The 25,839-nt window shown below is 34.6% G+C and overlaps 1 long non-coding RNA gene across 1 annotated transcript in view; it reads right to left on the bottom strand.

Moving 5' to 3' along the window:
• Positions 1-25,839, bottom strand: part of LOC309621688 — a 253,188-nt gene that overhangs the window by 94,327 nt on the left and 133,022 nt on the right. Inside the window, exon 6 of the long non-coding RNA XR_014240159.1 lies at positions 1,761-1,915. This is a non-coding gene — a long non-coding RNA (uncharacterized lncRNA). The remainder of the gene's footprint in view (positions 1-1,760; positions 1,916-25,839) is intronic.

Raw genomic sequence — 25,839 nt, 5'->3', positions numbered from 1 at the left:
CTATCTTGTTTCACAGAGACTGTTTATAGGTGACATTCTTTCTGGGTCAAAACCATTCCAGTGGGGGTAAGCTGAGACGAAGTGAGAGAGTGTCATTGACATATAGACACTACCAAATGTAAAATAGATAGCTGGTGGGAAGCAGCCGCATAGCACAGGGAGATCAGCTCGGTGCTTTGTGACCACCTAGAGGGGTGGGATAGGGAGGGTGGGAGGGAGATGCAAGAGGGAGGAGATATGGGGATATATGTATACATGTAGCTGATTCACTTTGTTATACAGCAGAAACTAAAACAACATTGTAGAGCAATTATACTCCAATAAAGATGTTAAAAAAAAATTTTTTTTAATTAAAAATACCAAGGAAAAGGTGGGACATTACATATTAATAAAAGTATCAATTCTCCAAAAAGACATAAAAATCCTAAAGTTGTGGAATCTGACATCAAGCTTTCAATATATGTGAAGCAAAAACTGATAGATCAAGTAGGTACAGAATCAGTAAGGATAGACTTGACCTGGACAGTAATAGCAATCAAACTAATATAATTGGCATTTATAGAATACTCCACTCAACAACAATAAAATATACATTTTTCTCAAGCTCATGTGGTTCACAGAGAAGAGTCTCAAGAGGAATTTTAAAAAGCAATAATATAGAATTAAAAATTTAAAAAAAATTGTAGATACAGAGAAAGCAGTGCTGAGAGGAAAATTAAGTGCATATATTCAGAAAGAAGAAAGATCTATAATCAGTAATCTGAGCTCCACCTCAGGAAACTAGAGAATGAAGAACAATTTAATATTAGTGTAAGCAGAAAGTAAAAAGAAATAATACATATGTGAGCATAAGTTATTGAAACTGAAAACTTTAGTAGAGAAAATCAATGAAACCAAAAACTTCTTTGAAAAGACCAGCAAAACTGATAAACCTCTAGCCAGGTTAACAGAAAAAGAAAAGAAAAGAAAAAATAATTACCAATATCAGAAATTAAAGAGACGTCATCCTGACCTGTTTCATGAATGTTAAAAAGGCAGTAAAGAACAACAAGCAGAACTCTATAATTTAGATGAAACAGAATGATTTCTTCACAGACACAAATGCTTAAAACTTACACAAGGAGAGACAGGTCATCTGATCAGGCCCATATCTATTAAAAAAAAATTGTATCAATAATCAAAAACCTTCCAAAAAAGAAACCTTCAGTTCAGATAGTCACCGGTGAATTTTACCAAATCAAAAGAAATGGTGCCAATTACCACAATCCCTTCCAGAAAACAGAAGCTGAGGAAACTCATTCTATGAGGTCAGCATTACCATAATACCAAAACCAGACACAAGCATTACGTGAAATAAAAATATTTATATATCATGTTAAGAAGTTGAAAACTTTCTCACTAAAATCTAGAAAAAAGGAAAGATATTCTCTTTTACTCTTCCTACTCTCCGTTTTACTGAGATTTTTAGCTAGTACATTAAAACAAGAAAGAAAAAAAAAGAGAAAGTATTTGGCTTGGAAAGGATTAAATAAAGCTGTCTATACTTGCAGATGACATGATTGTCTCTGCAGAAAAATATAATTTTGGAAAATTATGGAAATAATAAAGGACTATAACAAGGTCACAGGATTCATGGTTTAGTATATATTCTTGTGTATATGCTATACATACATATATATGTATTTTGTATATATACCGTACATATAAATATAAACACACATACATTTAATAAGTCAATGAAATTTGAAATTAAAACATACCATGTTGGGCTTCCCTGGTGGTGCAGTGGTTGAGAATCTGCCTGCCAATGCAGGGGACACGGGTTCGAGCCCTGGTCTGGGAAGATCCCACGTGCCGCGGAGCAACTGGGCCCGTGAGCCACAACTACTGAGCCTGCGCGTCTGGAGCCTGTGCCCTGCAACAAGAGAGGCCGCGATAGTGAGAGGCCCGCGCACCGCGATGAAGAGTGGCCCCCGCTTGCCGCAACTAGAGAAAGCCCTCGCACAGAAACAAAAACCCACCACAGCCAAAAATAAATAAAATAAATAAATAAAATAAATTTCTAGTTAATATTAAAAACAAAAAAAAACATACCATGTATATTGTACCATAAAAATGAAGTACTTAAATATAAATCTAACAAAATATGTACAGGAACTATATGTGCAAAAGTATAAAATGCTGATAAAAGAAACCAAAGATTAAATAAATCAAGAGTTATTCTGTGTATACTGACTGGAAAAATCAATATTATTAAGATGTTTATTCTTCTTAACTGTATCTATATATTCCATGCAATTCCAATCAAAATTCCAGTGAGCTATTTTCTTGATATTGACACACTAATATCAAGTTAATGTGGAAAGGAGAAAGACCTAAAAGAGCCAAAATAATAATAGAAGATTAACAGCATAGCTGTAGTGCTAACAATTCCTGATTTCAAGAATTACTATAAAGCTACAGTAATCAAGAGAGTATGATATTGGCTCAAGAATAGACACATAGATCAATTAAACCATATAAACAGCCCAGAAGGAGATGCACAGAAATGCAGTCAACTGGTATTTCACAAGGGACAAAGACAATCAAGAGAGAAATAGATGAATGGATAAACAAAGTGTGGTACATTCAAACAGTGCAATATTATTCAATGAAGAAAAATAAATGAACTAAAATGCCATGAAAGGATATGGATGAATATTAAATGTATAGGGTAAAATGAAAGAAGCCAGTAGCAAAAGTCTACATACTGAATTATTCTACTTATATGACATCTGGAAATGACAGAACCTATAGGCATGGTAAATCAGTAATGGCCAGTAGATTAAAGAAGGGCTAGAAATGATGATGAAACACAGGGAATATGTTCAGCGTTTCAAAACAATGCTGTATACTTTCATTGCAGATACATGACACTAAGCATTTGTAAAATTCCATAGAGCTTTACAGCTCAAATAGTAAATATTAATATAAACAAATTTAAAAAAATCATTTAAGAGGTCAGGGGAATCCAGGATGGGTGCAGAATGTAACTCGGGGCTGGGTATATGGGAACTCTCTGTATTACCCTTTCAATTTTTCTATAAATCTAAAATCTTTTCTAAAAACAAAAACTTATTTTTAAAAAATTCTGCAAGACACAAATAGAATACATTCAAAGAAAGTCACATCATAGTCAAGCATCATAAATGAAAATAATATTTAACCAGAAAATAAAAAGATACATTATATTCTGGCACAACAATAAGAAGAATGAGAGCTAACATCATCAGAAACAAGTGAAGCCAGAGATAATAAAATCATATATTTAATGAAATTATAGGAAAAATGTGTAACCCCCAAATTTTATATCTACTAATAATTTTGTCCCCAAATTAAGGTTAAATAATGAAATTTTCAAATAAACAAGAACAGGCAGAATTTGTTGCTAGCTGAACCAGACTGCAAGGAATACTGTTGATAGCGCTTCAGATAAGACAAAGAAAACCAAACCAAACCAAAACAAACAAACAAAAATGAGCACAAATTTACTGATGTACGTTTCTGCAGGAAGAAATGAAGATCACCGGAAAGGGAAATTGTGAATTTAACTATAAAATAATATTTATAAAATATATTAAATAGTTACTAACTCTTTAAAGAAAAAACTACACTGTGGATACATAACACATAATAGAAGGAGAATGAGTGACAACTAAAGTACAAAGGACAAAACAACAATACATGGTATTTTACTTACAATAATGGCTAATGGGCATAATTTAAGTCACTTTGAAAAGTGAAAGATTAAAAAGCTGAATTTAGAAAATAACCAGTAATAACACAAAGCAACATACATTTAAAACATTGACAGAATTAACAGGAGCTACAGAAAAATATACAATGAACCACAGCTATTTCAAATAGGATTTTCTCATAATTAAAAACAAAAAAATCAGTAATGCTATAAAAGCTTTATTTTTTATTGAAGTAAAATTGATGTATACCATTATAAAAGTTTCCGGTGTGCAACACTGTAATTCAATACACAACGGGATCATCATCAAAAGTGTAGTTATCATCCATCACCACAGAGTCGATCCCTTTTACCCATTTTGCCCACCTCTCAACCCCTTCTCCTCTGCTATATCTGTTCTAGATATAAAAGTTTTAAACTATATTATTATCTAACTTACCTAACAGAAATTTATAGAATACTACATCTGGCAGCTAAAATACATAGTCTTTGGGGCTATAAAACAAGTCTCAATAAGTCACAAAGGATCATATGTTCTGTGAACATACATAAATGAATAAGTGTTTTCGCAAAGAATAATGAGATAATCTTATGTGTTTGAGAATTAGCAGTACGTGTCTAAATTAACACTTCTTTAAAAAAATGCAATGGGAATTTAAAATATATTATTGACAGTATGGAAATAGAAATTTCCCTTATCAAAACTTATATGATTGAGGCAAAACAGTCTTTGGATATACTTTATCATTTAAATATGAAAGTTTAAAAAATCAATAAGCTAAGCCTCCATCTCAAGATTCTAAAAAGGAAAAAGGAAAATTTAAAACCCAGAGGAAGAAGAAGGATAAAAAGTAGAATGATGAGAACAAAGATCAAAGATATAAAATAGAGAAAAATAACAAAGCCATAAGCTTTAATCTTTGAAAGTTTAATAAAATTGATAAACTCTGTAGTAGTAGAATAATACCCCCTCCCAAGTTGTAAAAGTGTTATTTCCCAGAACCTGGGAATATGTTCCCTTACATGGCAAAGAGACATTGCAGATGCAGTTAAGTTAGGATCTCCATAGCGTTTCCTGAATTACCCTGGTGAGCCAGTGTAATCACAAAGGTCCTTATTTTGAAAAAGAGTAGACGAGGGAAGCAGAAGTGTCGGAGTCAGAAAAGGAGATGTGACAGTGGAAGCAAAGTGAGAATGATTTCATTTCAGGCTGTAAGTATGGAAGGGGGCCAGTAGCTGAGGATTGGGGAGAGCCTCTAGAAGCTGAGAAAGGCAAGAAAATGGATTCCCAGAATGTGCAGAAGGAATGGGGTCCTGTAAACATTTTAACTGTAGCTTAGTTAGACCTATTTTGAACTGTGATCTCCAGAACTGTAAAATAATAAATTTGTGGTGTTTTAAGTCACTAAGATTGTGTTAATTTGTTACAGCAGCAACAGGAAACTAAGAGAAACCCTTAGCAAGACTGATAAAAAATGTAAAGTACACACAAATTAACGTTAACTGAAAGCAATATAGTGGTGCCAATACACATATTTTCAAATTAAAGGAGAATAAGAGAATAGTGTATTTCCTTCTTGATTTTCAATACTGTATTTAGCAGAAACCAACTTTATTTATTAGCATAAGGACATAGGGGCGACAATGAAAAACAACAATCATAAGGAGAAAAAAGAAAAGAAAACAAAATGTACTATTTAATTAATTGTAAATGGATTAAAAAAATCATCCATTTTTAATTTGCTGTTTGTTAACTTTTTTTTTTTAACAGCTTTATTGGAGTATAATTCCTTTACAGTGTTGTGTTAGTTTCTGCTGTATATCAAAGTGAATCAGCTATACATATACATATAGCCCCAGATGCCCTCCCTCTTGCCTCTCCCTTCCCCCGTCCCTATCCCACCCCTCTAGGTGGTCACAAAGCACGGAGCTGATCTCCCTGTGCTTGAGTATCTTTTTAAAACAGCAAGATGTCCGGATCCTAATATCAATAAAACAAATTAGGACAATAAATGACTCCATTAAAATAAATCTGTGGCCCATAAATTTTCTAGCAATTAATATAAATCAACTTTATTATAAATTGTATAGTACACTCCTGCCAAATTGAGAACTATATATTTTATTTCCATCTGTATTTTGAAGTGTGAATACTAGAAAATTAGCTTTAATAAAAGCTCAATTAATCTAAGTAATAATGCCTAAATATCTCTTGGTGTGAAGGGTCTTGAAACACATGATTTTCCATCCCAATGCCAGTTTTGTCTAATCATCTTATGGGCAAAATTTATGTCATATTTTTGCTTTGAAAAATCTATTTGGAACAAAGAAAACTATAGTTAGGCAACAATTCCTGTATTGTTGAAAATTAGCAACTGTTATCACAACAACAACAATAAAATGTACTTTGACTCCAATGTAATTTTGTACTTAATTTTTCTCTTAAATTTCAAGAACCATTTTTTATTAAACCCATATAAGAAAATTTACTTATCGGTGTTATTTATATTTAATTTACAAGAAGACTGAAGCAACAGTTATGTCACTATTATATATTGCTTAAATTTTTTCACTGATTTTATGTTAGAGTTATTTGGAAAGTTTATAGTCCTTAAATTTCGATTAATGTCCTCACATTTTGTTGCATGTGTGCTCAGTTCTCCCAAAAATTATTTGAACTTGACCACTCTGAATATAAAGCTGGCATTCAAGTCAATCAAAAAATTACTTATGTCTCTGGTGAAATGTCTATTTACGTCTTCCGCCCATTTTTTAATTGGATTGTTTGTTTTTTTTGATATTGAGCTGCACGAGCTATTTGTATATTTCGGAGATTGATCCTTTATCTATTGTTTCACTGGCAAACATTTTCTCCCATTCTGAGGGTTGTCTTTTCATCTTATTTATGGTTTCCTTTGCTGTGCAAAAGCTTTTAAGTTTAATTAGGTCCCAGAAGACATACAGATGGCCAAGAGGCACACAAAAAGATGCTCAACATCACTAATTATTAGAGAAATGCAAGTCAAAACTACAGTGAGGTGATACCTCACACCGGTCAGAATGGCCATTATCAAAAAATCTAGAAACAATAAATGCTGGAAAGGGTGTGGTGAAAAGGGAACCCTCCTGCACTGTTGGTGGGAATGTACGTTGATACAACTATGGAGAACAGTGTGGAGGTTCCTTAAAAAACTAAAACTAGAACTACCATATGACCCAGCAATCCCACTACTGGGCATATACCCTGAGAAAAGCATAATTCAAAAAAGAGACATGTACCACAGTGTTCACTGCAGCACTATTTACAATAACCAGGACACAGAACTAACCTAGATGGATAAAGAAGATGTGGCACCTATATACAATGGAATATTACTCAGTCATAAAAAGAAACGAAACTGAGTTATTTGTAGTGAGGTGGATGGACCTAGAGTCTGTCATACAGAGTGAAGTAAGTCAGAAAAAGAAAAACAAATACGTATGCTAACGCATATATATGGAATAGATTCCATATATGCAATCTAAAAAAAAAAAAAATGGTACTGATGAACCTAGTGGCAGGGCAGGAATAAAGATGTAGACATAGAGAATGGACTTGAGGATATTGGGTGGGAAGGGAAAGCTGGGGCGAACTGAGAGTAGCATTGACATACATACATTACCAAATGTAAAACAGTTAGCTAGTGGGAAGAAGCAGCACAGCACAGGGAGATCAGCTCGGTGCTTTGCGATGACCTACAGGGGTGGGATAGGGAGGATGGGAGGGAGGCTCAAGAGGGATATGGGGATATATGTATGCATATGGCTGATTCACTTTGTTGTACAGCAGAAACTAACACAGTATTGTGAAGCAATTATACTCCAATAAAGATCTATTTAAAAATTACTTAGGATTTAAGTGAAATTCATTAAGACTAAGTACTTAATGAAAATTAGCAAGGTCTTTTATCTCTCTTTAGAAACAAATATCCATTTTTACCTTTACTTGATATATCTGAAGTAACATATATAGATTTGCCTTTGAATATTACATTTCTTCCATCTGGTCCACTACTATTTTGGAAAGCTTGGCCCTTTCTGAGTGAGAAACATAAGATTTGAAATGATTAAGGTCCATTTATAACATTACTATTTGCTTAAATTTTATATCATTATCTGTCATTATTGAGTAGAATGCATCACCCCTGAAGGAGGCATATGAGTCTAACGGTAAAAATATAAGGATGAGGCATATATTTAGGTCATGGATAACTCAGCAGGTAATGAAGAACGGAGTAGGCATTTAAAATCCCCTACATTTGAAAATCTTGTAAGCCAAAAGATGATTCTTAAACTACAGAAAATGTTATGTGTTTATCTAGTTGCTTGATATTGTTTTTTGTCACTTTTTATTGAATAATGGACATTGTGTGTAGAATAGTGCTGACTGAGGTCAGAACAAGAACATGGACCCAAACTGTCTCTCCTCCCAAGCCCACTGAAAGCAAGATGACAATGGAGACTTAGATAATGATTCTGTTAAGGTCAGCCTCCTGGACTGACCTCAGGGCCAGGGAAAGAAATGTAGCAGTAAATGGAAAATAACCAGGACATATTTCCTGGACAGTCATTTAAAAATGTAAGATTTCACAAAATATTACATGATATCATTTTACTATCTTGTTGTAAATGTGTAACTTCTCTCTTCTAATGGGACAAACAGAACTTTCCAACACCAAGCTAGCAAATCATTACATTTCATTAATCTCATTTTTTCTGATAGAAAAAAATATATATATTAATAAGGCCAATAACCAAAATTTCCTTGAGCAGCAAGTGAAATTATAAAAGTAATTTTTGCAAATAAACTCATAATCATTCCAGAAGAATTGTGAGTTTCTGGAAATCTAAAGGATGTCATATAATTATATTATTTCTTTTTAAAATATTTTCTAACAATGTGTGTGTTTAATTTGGGTGCTATAGGAAACATACAGCACCAAAATTAAACACATCCATGTACACACTCTCACAATTATATAGCATGTTTTTACTTTTGAGGGATAGATAGATAACAAAGCAATAAAATATAAATCATAAATCAGAATACAGCTTCACAGCCTGCAACTTCCCCTTTGAAACATAAGGTATGAAATTTTTGAAACAAAATTATAAAGAATGAGAACATTTGAAGGTAAGCCCAAGGCAATACAGCAAACAAAGGTCTCATTTGTATAAATAGAGTTGTATTAGAGGATAGATATAACAGAATGAGTTGCTATAAACAGGACTCAAAAGTTTTATGACAAAACGACTAATCAAACAAGTTTTTCTAGAATGAAGCAGTGATTGCACAGAGTCTAGTTATAGAAAAATAAATATATTCAAAATCTATGGTTCTCATTTTTCTTTACTGATCTTTTCCAACGTCCAGAAATCTCTTTCTCCTTTTTTTTCTCCTTGCTCTCTCTTTCATGTGTGGGTTATTGTTCCTCCTAAATTCATATGCTGAAACCCCACCCCCACAGTGTGATGGTGTCAGGAGGTGGGGCCTTTGGGAGGTGACAGGGTTAATGGCTTTATAGGAGCCACCAGAGAGGTTACTGCTCTCTGCTGTTCACCCTGTGAGGATACAAGAAGTCAGCAGTCTGCCACTTGGAAGAGCGCCCTTACCAGAACTTGACCATGCTGGCACTTGGATCTTGGATTTCCAGCTTCCAGAACTGTGAGAAATAAGTTTATGTTTTTTATATGCCACCCAGTCTATGGTATTTTGTTACAGCAGCCTGAAAGGACCAAGAGAGTGTAGAGAATACATATAGAAATTAAACCAATGTATAGAAAGGATGAGGAATTTACCAACATCTAATTAGTTTCTAGGTATCTATTTCTTAATTATCTTTTGCCAGACTCTTTTTGTCTACCCAGAACTGTCCAAGTAATTAAAAACAAAATTCCAGTCAGCAAAAGTGGCAATGCCATTAGACATCATGGTTCCCCAGAAATTAATTTAAATCAACCATAGAGACATATTGTTTTTACCAACTGATGAAGGAAGCCTTCTTCAAGAAGAAATTGCACCTATTAAAAAAAGGCATCTGTGGGCTTCCCTGGTGGCGCAGTGGTTGAGAATCTGCCTGCTAATGCAGGGGACACGGGTTCGAGCCCTGGTCTGGGAAGATCCCACATGCCACGGAGCAGCTGGGCCCGTGAGCCACAACTACTGAGCCTGCGCGTCTGGAGCCTGTGCCCCGCGACGGGAGGGGCCGCGATAGTGAAAGGCCCGCGCACCGCGATGAAGAGCGGTCCCCGCACCGCGGTGAAGAGTGGCCCCCACTTGCCTCAACTAGAGAAAGCCCTCGCATGAACCGAAGACCCAACACAGCCAAAAATCAAATAAATAAATAAATAAATAAAGTAGCTATTAAAAAAAAAAAAAAAAAAGGCATCTGTGACCAAAACCAATAAAATTAAAAGCCCTTTTAAATTTAAATAAGATTTTGAAAACTTGAGGAAAAAATTAAATAGATGGTAGGAAATAAAATCAAATAAACATGTCATAAATCAGGGACAATAAAGATGGGCACCAAACTCCCATCCAGAACACTGAGTATGGAAAGAGTGTTTTCAACTAACAAAGTTAACAGAATTTAAAACAGGCATCCAACCAAACCACAAATCAAATGTGAAGGTGGAATAAAGACATTTTCAGATATGCAAACATTAAAAAATATATCAGTAAGATCTTGCTTTGGGCTGGCTAACTGAAATGCATTCAGGTTCCTATAAAAAAAAATACTGTAAACAGCGTGGCTTATAAATAACAAACCTTTATTTCTCACAGTTCTGGAGGCTAGGAAGTCCAATATCAAGACACCAACAGATCTGGTGTCTGGTGAGGACCCATTTCCTCATTGACAGCCCTCTTCACACTGTAACTTCATGTGGCAGAAGGAGCCCCGGGATCTCTATCATTTTTCTTTTATAAGGACCCTAATTCCATTCATGAGAACTCCATCCTCATGACTTCATCTAATTCTCATCAACTCCCAAAGACCCCACCTCCTAACACCATGACAATGAAGGTTAGGATTTCAACATATGAATTGTGGGTGTGGCGGCACAGAGGACAGAAGCATTCAGTCCACTGCAGATGGGTTGCAGCAAAATTAATTAGTGAACCAAGAAGGAAGAACATATGAGACCCAGGAAGAAAGCATTCAAACTGGCCTGATAATTTGATGCTGGGAAGTAAAAAGCACCAATCTATGTAGGGAAGAGTTCCTGAGTGGTCTGAAATGTCAAATCAGAAAGCTGAGATTTACCATTTTGAATGCAGAGAAATTCAAAAAGAGTACATCAGACAGCAGTACAGAAGTCATGATGCTAATCTTGGTGCTACCACAAACTACCTGAGTGAATTTTTTAACTTAAACTTAGCCTTAAGTGTCACAGTCAGAAGGACTGGATGATAAACGGCCAGAACAACCCTCCAAAGCTAAAGGGAGGATTAAGCCAGGTCCTGCAGCTGACAGCATGCACACACTCAGGACAGGCAGAGGAGTTCAAACACCAGGAAGATGCTCTCAAATGTGCACAGAATGTAGTCTGGGGTTAAGCGGTGAAGTTTACATTCTAATATGTGAAAATTAGTACTGAGAAACTAAATTATAGTCACTGATTAAGGAAAGGAATTTGTTCTCTGAATAAGGAACTGTTCTCAATGCCCTGAAAAAATTAATAATAGAAGAGATAGATACTATCTAAAAATTCTATGTCATTGTAGACAGTGTGAAATATATATTAGCAAGTTAATACCTTATTGTCATCAGTATTATTATGGGTATTCACTTTTTTTTTTTAATTTAAAGTAATTACGTTACAAGTGCAATAGCTAAATTTACTTCCACGTTTAAATCTGTCAATGGACAGGAATAAATGTAGCTATATCATCAGTCTTGTTTTACACTGCAGCACTTTGGGAAGGTCTTTCAGGCATGTTATATTATGATACACCACCTCTTCCAGAAAGTTCAATCATCACAACATATTTATCTTTCTTGCTATGTATTGGATTCCTGATTCTTTGTCATCTTGGCACAGATGAATTTTTTAACATTATATATGAAATTGCAGAGTTAAAACTTCTCTTGTTTTTCCCTGCCTTTTTGTGTCTTCTAACACCAGAGCTGTCAAATATGATTGGCAATATTCGCGAAAACATGATTTGTTCATGTTTTCTAACCTCAGCTGGACCTGCATTGTTGCTCAACAACACTTTATTAATTCCTATCATATCTTCCAGAGCAGTGTTATCCTCTGCTTAACTAAGTACTTTCCCTCCATTCTGTTATGATTTGGAAACACTGAAAAGGCATTTCTTAACCTTAAACTTTCTGCTTATCTCTTCTCTAACATTTCCTTTCTTCCTCCAGAGAGAGAGAGAGAGAAGCAGAGAGAGAGAGAGAGAGAGAAAGAAAGAGAGAGAAGCAGAGACAGAGAATCTTTTTCTTTCCAATTAAAATCTGTATTAACCTGAGTCAATCCAAAGGCATCTCCTCTAAGAGCCTAGTCTACCAATTATGTTCTGCTTCTTAAAATACCTCTCATTGTTTTTGTACCAACAGTCACAAAACAACTGGTCAATTGTTATTAAACTAAAAACAAACAAATACAGACTAAAGTATTTCTCCACTGTTATAACTTACCTTTTTCTTCTAGTCTTTAATAAATGGCTAATGTGCCAATTTGCCTAATTTACCCAACTCTCTCTAGTCCAACCCCACCCTAAACTTTGAAGCCTGGGTTAGCTTCTTGACATTCCTTCACCAAAGCACTGATTCTTCTCTATCTGTGGTTACTTATGACTACCATTTTTTCAAATTTCAAGGACGTTATTTTCATGCTTTTCATTCTCCTCAAAATCTTTATAAATTGCAAATCTCTCCTTGAAATATCTTTTTTGAAATATCACGGTTTGCTTATTCTTTATTTTCTTTCTAAATTCAAATTTTAAAAAATCTCTTTAATGAACTTCCAGTTTGATCTTAATTAATTATTGGTCTTCCATGACCCAAAATTAATATTATCAACTAACTACTGGACTTCTACTTTCATTCATTCATTAACGCATGTATGTATTGGGCACTTACTGTGCTTTAGACAGTCTATACAGAATAATGAAAGAAGTAGAGAAAACAGAGAACAATCCTTGCCATTACAGTTTAACATTTTAGCTTTGCACTGTCTAAGATGATAGCCACTGGCCATGTGTGGCTATTTAAATTACAACTTAAAGTAAGTTAAATAAAATCATGATCCATTTTCTTAGTCACTCTATCTATATTTCATGTTATCAAAATTCACACGTGGTAGCAGCTTCCAATTTGGAAAGGCCAGATACAGAGTATTTCCATAATGCAGAAAGTTCCATTGGATAGTACTGCTCAAGCCAGAAGTAACCAATAAATAAATAAACTAGTGAAAATTAAACTGTACACTGCATGGTACACTACCATGGGGAAAAATAAAGCATGGGAAAATTATGGAAAGTGTGGGAGTGAGGTATAATCTCTTTTATAATGGTATTCAGGGAGAATTTTGTTAAAAAATATATTTGTGTAGAGACTTAAAGATGAGAGAGCAAGCTATGCAGATATGATGAAAAAGGGTATTGCAAGCAGACAGATTAGCCAATTTAAAGGTTCTAAAATATAAGCATGCTTAATTTATACCAAAAAGAGCATGGAATCTTGTGTGTCTGAAGAACAATAATAATAGGAGAAGTAAGGAAGACGCTTTGTGGCAGTAGCAACAGTGAGAAGTGTTCAGATATAGAATATATCCTGAACAATGAGCCAACAACGTATGTTGATGGAATGGATGTGAGGTGTGGCTAACAACTTCAAGATCATGGCCTGAAGAACAAGAAGGGTAGGGTACTTATTAATTTAAGGGAGGGAGATTGCAAGATTAGCAGGCTCTTACTGGAGGAGCTCCAATTAGGATATGGGTTTGGGTCCTGTTAATTTTAAAAGACCTACTTGAGATCCAAGCAAAGAAGTCAAATAGTGTTAAAGATATATTATTAGAGTTCAGGACTGAGATAAAAATGTAGGACTTGCTAGCCTATCAAAAGCACCTCAAGCTATTTAATGGAAAATACCATGCAGAAAATCAGTAAAATGAAGAATTCCAAGAACTGATCCCTGGATCTCTCCAGATTTTTTCCAAGAAATCAAAAAAGAATTCCAGTACTTTTGGACAAAATCAGGAGTGTTTGTTTTCTTAAAGCCAAATGAATAAAGAATTTTAAGGTACTGATAACCTTTACTAAACGTTGCTACCAGCTCAAGCAAAATGAAGTCAGGAAACTGATCATTGGACTTAGCAATGTAGAGGAAATACCTCATCCTTCCTGTAAATCATTTCCTCAGATGCTTTCAAAAGCCAATAATTATATCCTGGACATTTGCCTCTGGTTCACCATAAGTAGCTCTAATTTCTTGGTAAAACCATTTACCAGTTGCAATAGATTCTACCTTTTCAGAACTATCACATCAGTTTCCTTATTTTTCTATTCCAATCTCTCTGCCATTAATGTACCTCAAGTCCAAAAGTTCAGTTATACACGTTTATATCAGCCCTTGCATTTTTTTCTTATCTCCTTCAAGAGGGACTTAGCTTCAAGTCATCATTTTACCTTAGCTGTATTAATTTTCAAGAAATAAAGTTTTCTATCTTGTCATTTCTATTAGGAAAAAATCAATGATTTATGCCAGGTACCAAATGTAGTATAATCCCATTTCTCTTCGACTGTATTTTTCCATTGAATATATTCAGTATTCCATTTTTTTTTTAAATCCTTCAATTTAATTGTATGCTTCTTCAACTGTGGCCCTGTCACCTACCTGTACAAACCATTTCTTAAAATATTTACCTTTGAACACTGGCTCTATTTCCTCACTACCTTTCTCTCTTTAATGCAGAAAAATCTGTTTTCTTTCCATAACCTCTCTGAAATAACACTTCTAAAATCTTCATTGATTTCTCCACCTGGAAAGCTAGTGGTCAATATCCTTTTACTTGCTGTCTCAGCATTTGCTGCCCTCTTTCTTAAAACAGTTCCGTGATGTCACACTCTAGGCTTTCTCTTAACACTCATTTATTCTTTCTTCATCTCCTTTCAGTCTTATCCCATGCTACTTGGTCAGTATTTTGGGGTGCATTATTACTTTTTCATTGCTCCCTAGCAAAGCCCCATTACTGCTCCTACATCAATAATCCAGTCTAGCCTCACTCTTTGAAATTGTAAATCTGCATCACTGCTTTGACATCTACTTCAAAGGAACCCCATAGGTACTTAAAATGAGTTTGTAGTCTCCCTCCTTTAAAGAATTTTATTTCCCAGTCTTGCCTAAATTCTCTATCACTGTGAATAAAACCATTATTCAATTAAATATCACAATCCAGCGACAAAGAGTAACCTTGGATAACTCTGTCCCTTTAATTTCTAATTCTCCACAATGTACTTTCCATTTTACATCTTAAATATTTCTTAAATTCGTACAGATATCTATCTCCAAAGCACTTATTTGGAGCAATCATTAGCTCTCAACTGGTCCACTGTAGCAACATTTTCATCTCCTTCCTTCCAACCCTTTTGCCCCTCCAACTTTTCTTCACTCAACAGTGAGTGTTTTAGTTCTGATAATAATAAAACAACATTTTCTCTTATTATTCACTTAAATAATTACCCATTACTTTTAGGATAAAGAACAAACTGACTTTTAAAAACCCTGCAACATCTGGGACTGTCTTGTGTTTCCTATTTCCCCTACAACTGGAGAACACCTGGCTCCCTGTACTGCAGCCACACTGGCCTTACATTTCATACACACTTTCTCACATGCATGTAATACTCTTTTGTCCTCCTTTCACCTCTGTCCTCTGAACTCATTTTTTTTTTTCTTCAGGGAATTCTCCATTCATCTATCTGATGAAGTCATAGTTCATATCATGTATTTTCTAGAACTGTGCAACTGTCTATCACAACCTTCAGAATCATATAATTGTAGTTTCAGATATTGTTATGTAATTATGTCATTTGTTCCTATTTTCCTTTACTCTATATAGTCTCAAGACCTGGTGTTTCTTATAATGTGAAGTATGGATTTTTAGTGTGTAACATGGTCTCTGGAATTGTAGCCCCAAAAAATTATTTGTAGAGTTAATCAGTTAAATTCTCTCAATTAAATTCCTCTATAATATGATTTTAAACTACTTTTCTGGCTTTATATACTATCATTCCTCTACATTTGCTCACTCTAAAATAACACTTTATGACTTGCTCTTTCTGAAGATGTTTCTTACTTTTACACATTTTTCCCAAGATTTCATGCTCTTTTCTCTGACTGCACTGCTCTCTCATCCAATTCTCCATTTCTCTTCTGAAATAGTACACATATTTGAAAGCCCACCTTGAATGTTATCTCATCATTATAATATTTACTTCCTTTTAGTTTCCAGATTTTAAAAAATCTCTTCAAAGTCACTTTTTTTTCTCATTTTTAACTTTATTTTTATTGCCTGAAGTGGGTCTCTTGTAGACAGCATATTTATGGGTCTTGTTTTTGTATCCATTCAGCCAGTCTATGTCTTTTGGTTGGAGCATTTCATCCATTTACACTTAAGGTAATTATCAATATGTATGTTCCTATTACCATCTTCTTAATTGTTTTGGGTGTGCTATTGTAGGTTTTCCTTCCCTTGTGTTTCCTGCCTAGAGAAGTTCCTTTAGCATTTGTTGTAAAGCTAGTTTGGTGGTGCTGAATCCTCTCAGCTTTTGCTTGTCTGTAAAGGTTTTAATTTTTCTGTCAAATCTGAATGAGATCCCTGCTGGGTAGAGTAATCTTGGTTGTAGGTTTTTCCCTTTCATCACTTTAAGTATGTCCTGCCACTCCCTTCTGGCTTGCAGAGTTTCTGCTGACAGATCAGCAGTTAACCTTATGGGAATTCCCTTGTATGTTATTTGTTGTTTTTCCCTTGAGGCTTTTAATATTTTTTCTTTGTATTTAATATTTGATAGTTTGATTAATATGTGTCTTGGCGTGTTTCTCCTTGGATTTATCTTGTATGGGACTCTCTGTGCTTCCTGGACTTGAGTGACTATTTCCTTTCCCATATGAGGGAAGTTTACAACTATAATCTCTTCAAATATTTTCTCAGTCCCTTTCTTTTTCTCTTCTTCTTCTGGGACCCCTATAATTCGAATGTTGGTGCATTTAACGTTGTCCCAGAGGTCTCTGAGACTGTCCTCAGTTCTTTTCATTCTTTTTTCCTTATTCTGCTCTGCAGTAGTCTGCAGTAGTTATTTCCACTATTTTATCTTCCAGGCAGGTCACTTATCCGTTCTTCTGCCTCAGTTATTCTGCTATTGATTCCTTCTAGAGAATTTTTAATTTCATTTATTGTGTTGTTCATCATTTTTTGTTTGCTCTTTAGTTCTTCTAGGCCCTTGTTAAACATTTCTTGTATTTTCTCCAGTCTATTTCCAAGATTTTGGATCATCTTTACTATCATTACTCTGAATTCTTTTCCAGGTAGACTGCCTATTTCCTCTTCATTTGTTAGGTCTGGTGTGTTTTTACCTTGCTCCTTCATCTGCTGCTTATTTCTCTGTCTTCTCATTTTGCTTAACTTACTGTTTTGGGGTCTCCTTTTCACAGGCTGCAGGTTCATAGTTCCTGTTGTTTTTGGTGTGTGTCCCCAGTGACTAAGGTTGGTTCAGTGGGTTGTGTAGGTTTCCTGGTGGAGGGGACTAGTGCCTGTGTTCTGGTGGATGAGGCTGGATCTTGTCTTTATGGTGGGCAGGACCGCGTCCAGTGGTGTGTTTTGGGGTGTCTGTGACCTTATTATGATTTTAGGCAGCCTCTCTGCTAACGGGTGGGGTTGTGTTCTTGTCTTGCTAGTTGTTTGGCATAGGGTGTCCAGCACTGTAGCTTGCTGTCATTGAGTGGAGCTGGGTCTTAGCATTGAGATGGAGATCTCTGGGAGAGCTCTTGCCGTTTGATATTACATGGAGCTGGGAGGTCTCTGGTGGAGCAATGTCCCGAACTCGGCTCTGCCACCTCAGAGGCACAGGCCTGACACCCGGCCAGAGCACCAAGACCTTGTCAGCCACATGGCTGATATATACTGCCAAATAAAACTCAGGATCATCAACCAATATGAGAAATCTGAGAACCAGAAGAGATTCATCCAAATTTGTCTGGATTCTCCAAGGAGGTGGATGGGCACCAGAGGCCTCTGCTGGTACCAAGGCTCTGGCTCATTGTAGTGTTCAGGCGAAGGAGAGAAGTCTGCTTTGGGTCCCTTTGTTGATCACCAAAACAGTCAAAGTAGCCCAAGACTGGAAATAACTGCAAAGCCCATCAGGTAAATGGGAAAGAAACTGGAGCACAACCACCAGTGGAGTAGCACTAGGGACTTCCCTGGTGGTCCAGTGGCTAAGACTCTGCTCCCCCAATGCAGGAGGCCCAGGTTCAATCCCTGGTCAGGGAACTAGATCCCACATGCCGCAACTAAGTGTTCACATGCTGCAACCAAAGATCCTGCATGCCGCAACAAAGATCCAGCACACGACAACAAAGATCCCAGGTGCCGCAACTGAGACCGGGCACAGCTGCTAGTGTTGGAGGGTCTCCTGCAGAGGCAGGGGTGGCTGTGGCTCACCGTGAGGACAAGGACACTGGCAGCAGAAGTTCTGGAAAGTACTTCTTGGCGTGATCCCTCCCAGAGTCCCTCTTCAAAGGCACTTAAAGCCTACGTTGAATTATAGAAACTTGTATACTTTTCATACTTTTGTCCCCAAGGGAATTGTGTACTCCTCCAGTGCGAGGACAGTGTTTCCTTTTGGTTTCTATCCCTGTGACATCTGACTCAGTGCTTTGATGGTTGAAGTCAATTATTTATTTATTTTTTATTAAGTTGGAATGCCCAAGGTCACAGAGGAAAGGCAAGTATCAAAATCCATGTCACCTCATCCCATTACATGACATAGTTCAACCTTGCATGAAAATTTGTTGGCAATATAATGGACAGACTCTATTATTTAAAACGCAACTTTAAGCAGATGTGAACATTAGGAGTAGATGGCCATCATGATTTGTTAGTTATTAAAATTTATTTTTTGATTAAATGAAAAAATTCTAAATATATTGTCATCTATTAGGCTCTGATTTGGCCAGTTGCCTAATACTTCTCTACATGGTTGTAATCTTGGAATATTACATAAGTCATTCTTTAGTTAGGCTAAATTACTTTAAGTGATGCTACTCTTTAGAATCAAAGACTTAGATTAAATCCTTAAAACATCAATGGAATTTACAGAATTTACAACATGCTAGTTAATGTTTCTCACATTTTAGTTATTGATTTCCATTTTCTATGAATATCAAGATTAATTATTTCTCAAGTTGCCTGGATAAAGATACACATGGTGTTCAATAAATTTTGATGTTCATTTTAGAAAGTCAGTATCTACTTATAAATTATGTAATTTTCATGATATTTATAACTGAAAAAGTAATTCCTTCTTTCAACTGAACACACACTTAAAAATCCTCTTCTTTGAAAAGATATTTTGGAAAATATAACTAATTTTCTGAAATGAATATACATTGTTTTTATTAATATTTTTCACTTTAACTCTAATATTCTTTTGAATCATTAAAATTTTATTATTGGGGAAACGTCTAGGAATTGGCAGGATTCAAATAGAATAACAAAAATGAAATATATAGCAGCTCATACACATAAGGCAAAATATTAGCAGATTGAAAGGTTGGGAAAAGGCAGCAAGGTGAAACATATAAATACACATGGAAAATTTGTTCATGTAACACCCAACTTCCCAGTAGGTAGTGAGACAGACACTCCATTGAGAAATAAAGATGTATTTCCCAGGGAGTGAAGGCAAATTGTCTGAGACAAAAATAAAATTGAAAGTGTATGAAGTGTGAACATGAAAATATACAAGCACTACTATTATGGACTGAATTGTGTGTCCCCTAAAACTCATATGTTTAAGCAAATGTGATGATAATTAAAGGTGAGACCTTTGGGAGATAACTAGGCTTAGATGAGGTCATGAAGGTGGGGCTTTCATGATGAAATCAGTGCCCTTAGAAGAAGAGATGCCAGAGAACTTGCTTTCCACTCACTCCTCACCATGGGAAGACACACCAAGAAGGCAGCATCTGAAAGCCAGGAAGAGAAGTCTCACCAGAAACTGACCATGCTGGAAACTTGATCTTGGTGTTAGAACCGTGAGGAAATAAATGTCTGTTGTTTAAGCCACCTAGTTTATGCTATTTTATTATGACAGCCCAAAATAACTAACATAACTATCAAGAGTTACACACAAAAATCAAACATTAATTTTACACCACCAAAGTAGGTTTAGAACCTGGATACTGCTGGAATTTGTCATTATCGGTTGCTTACCCACAGAGAAATAATTTAAATAATATAACCACGATCTTCCAAGAAAAGGCTTTCAAATTCAAAACTAAACCAACTTATTTATTAGCCTTAGTAACTGAACATCCTTTGCACTCAGGCTAATATTTTGGCTGTGAGTCTCTTCAAGGTTGTACCCCAAAAGTTAAATTTATGTGATGCATTTTACTTACAGCAACATTTATATTTCTTTGAAGCAATGAGATTTATCCTCATGTCTTACTCCATTGGTAGCAATTTTCAGAGTAAATATGACCAACTAGGCAGTAAAAATACATTGGGAAAATTTCAAAATGTTAACTACTTAGATCACCTCACATAGCTGGAAAAGATTATGCCATTCTCTTCCTTTATGTTATATAGACGAGGAACCAGTGGTTCAAAATCATTTATAAATTGATTTATAGATCCAGGAGAGGTAACCTGGTATTCTTACACTACACTGTGTTTTTGTAGTATTTGTTATGTATTATTTTATGCACTTTAAAAATTTCTAAATCATTGCTAACTTAAAATTAAATGTGTATATGAAACAACTATACAGTCTTTTGCAAATGCAAACAAAAGCTAAGTTTATTCATTTGAACATAAAATGTAGACCATTTTACAAATAAACAAAAGTACTACTCTATTTTTTTGGTATTCTATTGTTTGAACTAGGCACTTTGCTGATTATCTAATTGACAAGTGACAACATATTTTAATCTAATATTATGATAATACTTGCAAATTCAGTTAAAGCTATGTAAACATTATCCACACAGCTACCTACCTACTGGTTTGAATTGTATATAATACATAATCTGGCATTTAATAGCACAATCAACACTACTGAAAAGAGTTGCTTATAAAATTTCGGTGCCTGGAACATAGAAGTGATTACGTATATCTTGAATAAGTAAATGAAGTAATAAATAAAATATTTTCTCCTTTTAAAAAATTATTTTGTGTTCAGGAACCAGAATTATGTGTTAATAAAAGATATTTTATTCACATTTTAGTAAATACACAAATGTAAGCATACATTATTCATTTTAATTTGTTTCATTATGAGTGTGTTTATTGAAATAATATATGTTTCCAGGCATTTGAAATCAATATTTATTAATTAGTCTTTACTCGTCCATAGGCAATGCATAATGAGTATGGCTATTTAAAAATAAATGCCAGTGAAAAAAAGAATTCATGGCATAATTATGGCAGAATAAATATAAGAAAATCTAGGTAATGTAAATTTGTTTGAACTTTTAAAATTTATATTTATATCAGTACTTATTATTTCTTAGTCAAATATATTTTTGAGATATTGTTTCTTGATACTTTTATTCACAGAATGCTTCTTCTTGTATGTATCATCCCTGACATAAAACACAAAAACAAAATCTATTCTTGAACTTAATTTTAATACTCTGTAGTTACTACATGAATGTGAGAGTTGGCAAAGAGTTCTAGCAAATAAATAAACATCTCCAAATGTTTCAACACATATAGTCATAAAAATATCGCATTTTAAAATAAAATATATTGTATTACCGCAATATGGCAAGGTGGTTAAACAGGCTTCACATATTTAAATCCTAGCTCAACTGCTCATTTGCTTTTTAATATTAAAAAAATTACTAATTATTTCCATTTCTTATTTTACTTATTTAAAAAATAGAGATCATCATAATACCTACTGTATCAGCAAAGGTTGATTGATGAAAATGGAAACGCAATAATAGTAGGAATGTGATTTACTCTAGGAATTAAAGCTTGCACAAAGACAGAAAAATGAATGTCCAAACACAGGTAAGAGAGATTCAGCTGTATCACCACCTTGTCAATCTGAGAAGCCAAGCACATATTCAGCTACAGAAGGGCAAGTGCAAAGAGGGAGCTACTAGAATAGGAGTGTCAGCCTATTGCCTCTGTGAATCTACACAAAAAGCCCACTGGCAGAAGATCTGGACAATGAGTTGAGAGGGCAGTAGGACAAGCTGGAAAATTCTGGGTACTTCAGCATCTAACCACAGCAACATTCACTGAGTGATGGCCAATGCCACACTTCTTCATTCCACACCTTGTGAAAGTTCCTGGCCAACTCTAACCTAAGACTTGACAGGAAATTGGATTCTGGAAAATTTAGTTCCCAGTTTAACATGGTTGACAATAGGATAATGGGACACAACTTTATTGGACCTGCGACGATTACAGGAATTAATACAAAATTTGGTTCAACTCACACACCCGTTAAGTCCAAGAAATTAAATGAATCGCAATCACAATAGACATAAAGACACCCATCATAAGGCTTATCTAGTGGTAAAGATAAACTCTTAAAAGAAACTAGAGAAAAAGACACAATGTGTACAGAGGAAAGAAAATAAGCAAAACAATAAACTTCTTATCACAAACTCATGTCAGACAACAAATGTAAGAAAAACATGTCAGCCAAGGATTCTAAACACAGAGAAAATGTATTGTAATAATAAAGGGGAAATAGTTTTTCAGGCAGAAAAGTTCAGAACCCATTGTCCATGAACCTGCCCCAAAGATATGTAAAAGTAAGTCCTACAGGTAGAATAAAATTACACCAGACAAAAATGAATGAAAAGTGTCAGCAAAAGTAAATGCATGTGTAGGTATAGAAGATAATGCTTTTTATCTTGTTTTAATTATCTTTAAAAGATAATTTACTCTCTAAAGAAAACAATAACAATGCTCTGTGAGATTTGTGTGCAAGTTACATTTACTAATACAATAATAGAACTGGTAATACAGTAATAGAAATGAAAAAAAAGGTGCACTTTTGTACTATTCTTACATTGTAAGTTAAGTAGTACATGTAATCTGAAGGTAGAATGTGATGTTAAAAAGTGTCTATTTCATACCATAGAGCGATCATTGAAAAAGAATAATAGAACAAAAATATATAGCTAAGATGTAATGACATTTAAAAAATCGAGATAAGGCATGAAACATTAAAAAAAAAAACACACAGAGAACAGACGGGAAAAGAGAAAACAAACAGCAAGATGTCAGACTTAAACCGTAACAAAAATTACAAGAAACAAGAATGATCTAATCACTATGAGTTAAGGCAAGCTCACAGAGTATAAAGCTAGATGATAGAGCAAGATCAAAATATTCACCTTACAGATATCCCACATTAAATAACAAGACACAATAAGTTAAAAACTAAAGAACATTAAAAAAAAAAGAAAACATTTTACCGAAGGTCCTAGGCAGTATAAGAAAGGCAGACAAGGAAATAAAAATAGACATACTGTAAGGGAAGTAGAAAGTCCATCTTTATTTGCAAAAGGAACTATTGTGTATACATAAATCCTGAAGAAATAAACAAAAATATAATAGATTTATATGTATCTTTAGCATGGCTGTAGGTTAAATGGGAAACATATTTATATATATATAATATTTTTATACGTCAGCCACAAAGAATCTAAATATGGAATTTTACAGAATAATAGCAAAACAAATGACAAAAGGATTAAAAGAGACAACATAAGTTTGTAAAAGATGAATATAGTTTGAGGGTTTAAATGGCCTGCCTTCAAGAGATATTATAGTCACAATAAACAACACAGGCTAGTATGAGAAGAAAAAATGTGTGTGTGTGTGTGTGTGTGTGTGTGTGTATACACACATATATATCAACTGAGTCAAGAAGAGAGAAGAGAAATAGATGCATACATACAAAATCAATTGAGTTATGAAAAAGTACAAGGCTATTTAAATGTGGAAAAGAGAATCTTTGCAGCAAATTCCTCTAGTACAACTGGAAATTCATTACAATGGAAAATATATATCTTTCATTCAATTTTGTTATGAACCTAAACTGCTCTAAAAAATAAAGTTTATTAAAAATAAAAAAAAAGAATATATATTTAAAAAAACTCCCACCATACATAAAAATTAATTCCAGATGGATTATAGCCCTAAATGTGGAGACCTAAAATTAAAGATAAAAGTAAACTTGTAGAAATAAATGTTAATGGAAAATATTTGTGATCACCGGTTAGGCAAAGATTTCTTAGATATGACATAATAGCAACAATCATAAGGAGAAAAATTGAAAAATTAATTTTAAATTAAAAATAAAACTTCTGATCACCATAAGACATTTCAAAAAATTTAAAAAGCAAGACTCAGATGGAGAATACATGCAAAATGTATTTCTGACAAGGACTTTATTGTAGACTATATAAAGAATTCTTATAGATCAAAAATAAGCACACAAACAACCTGATAAAATTAATGGACAACACGTAAGCAAACACTCCACCAAAGAAGATATGCACATTGCAAAGAGGCATATGAAAAGTTGTTCAACATAATTTTCGTCAAGGAAATAGAAATTAAAATCATAATAAGAATTTATTAAAATTCAAACAAAATTACTAACATTAAAAAGACTGACAGTACCAAGAATTTTAGAGTATGTAAAACAACTAGAACTTATTGCTGGTGGGAATATAAAATGGTATAGCCACTCTGCAAAAATTTGGCAGTTGCTTTATATAGTTAAAGATTCACTTACTATGTTATTCACCATTTCCATTCCTAGCTATTACCCAGGACAAACAGAAATATGGGTCTATACAAAAGCTTGTATATAGATTTACTCATAATAATTCCTGTTTTCAAACATGAAACAACCAATGTATTCATCAATACAAGAATGCATAAAGCCATTGTGTTGCATCCATAAAATAGCATATTACTTCGCAATAAAAATTAATGGGCTACTGATTCATGTGACAAGCCTTGTACCTCAAATCACGATGACAAGGTGAAGAAGGCAGGCACAAAAGACTATATACTTTAAGATACTACTTATTTGAAAGTTAAGAAAAAGAAAAATTGTGGAGACAGAAATCAGATTAGTAGTTACCAGGGGCTGGACGTTGGGGAGAAATTGACTGCAAATTGGCCTGTGTGACTTTGAAGTTTGGCTGAAATGTTCTGTATTATTTGGGGGCCAGTTAATAATGGTACATGTGCGTGCACTCACTAAAAATTCCCGTCTAACTGATTATGCAGATTATTAATATTCAGGCTGTAAAATTAATTAGTTAAAATGATGTAACATTATTTTAGGACATATCTTCCCCCAAGATATGTTTATCTTTGAAATGTTAACTGAGTTGTGTATATAAAAAAGCATATTAGGGGGCTTCCCTGGTGGCGCAGTGGTTGAGAATCTGCCCGCCAATGCAGGGAACACGGGTTCGAGCCCTGGTCTGGGAAGATCCCACATGCCGCGGAGCAACTAGGCCCGTGAGCCACAACTACTGAGCCTGCGCGTCTGGAGCCTGTGCTCCGCAACAAGAGAGGCCGCGATAGTGAGAGGCCCGCGCACCGCGATGAAGAGTGGCCCCCACTTGCCACAACCTAGAGAAAGCCCTCGCGCAGAAACGAAGACCCAACACAGCCATAAATAAATAAATAAAAATAAAGTCAGACAAGAGAAGTGCCTGATTATTTAAAAAAAAAAAAAAAAAAGCATATTATATACATCGTTGTGACTTGAACTGTGTTCTCCCTAAAAAGATAAATTCAAACCCTATCCTCTGGAACCTGTAAATGTGACCTTATTT

Source organism: Balaenoptera borealis (assembly GCF_965194805.1).
Source record: "Balaenoptera borealis genome assembly, contig: HAP1_SCAFFOLD_847, whole genome shotgun sequence".
Taxonomy (NCBI): Eukaryota; Metazoa; Chordata; class Mammalia; order Artiodactyla; family Balaenopteridae; genus Balaenoptera; species Balaenoptera borealis.
This window is presented reverse-complemented; position numbering and strand designations above follow the sequence as displayed.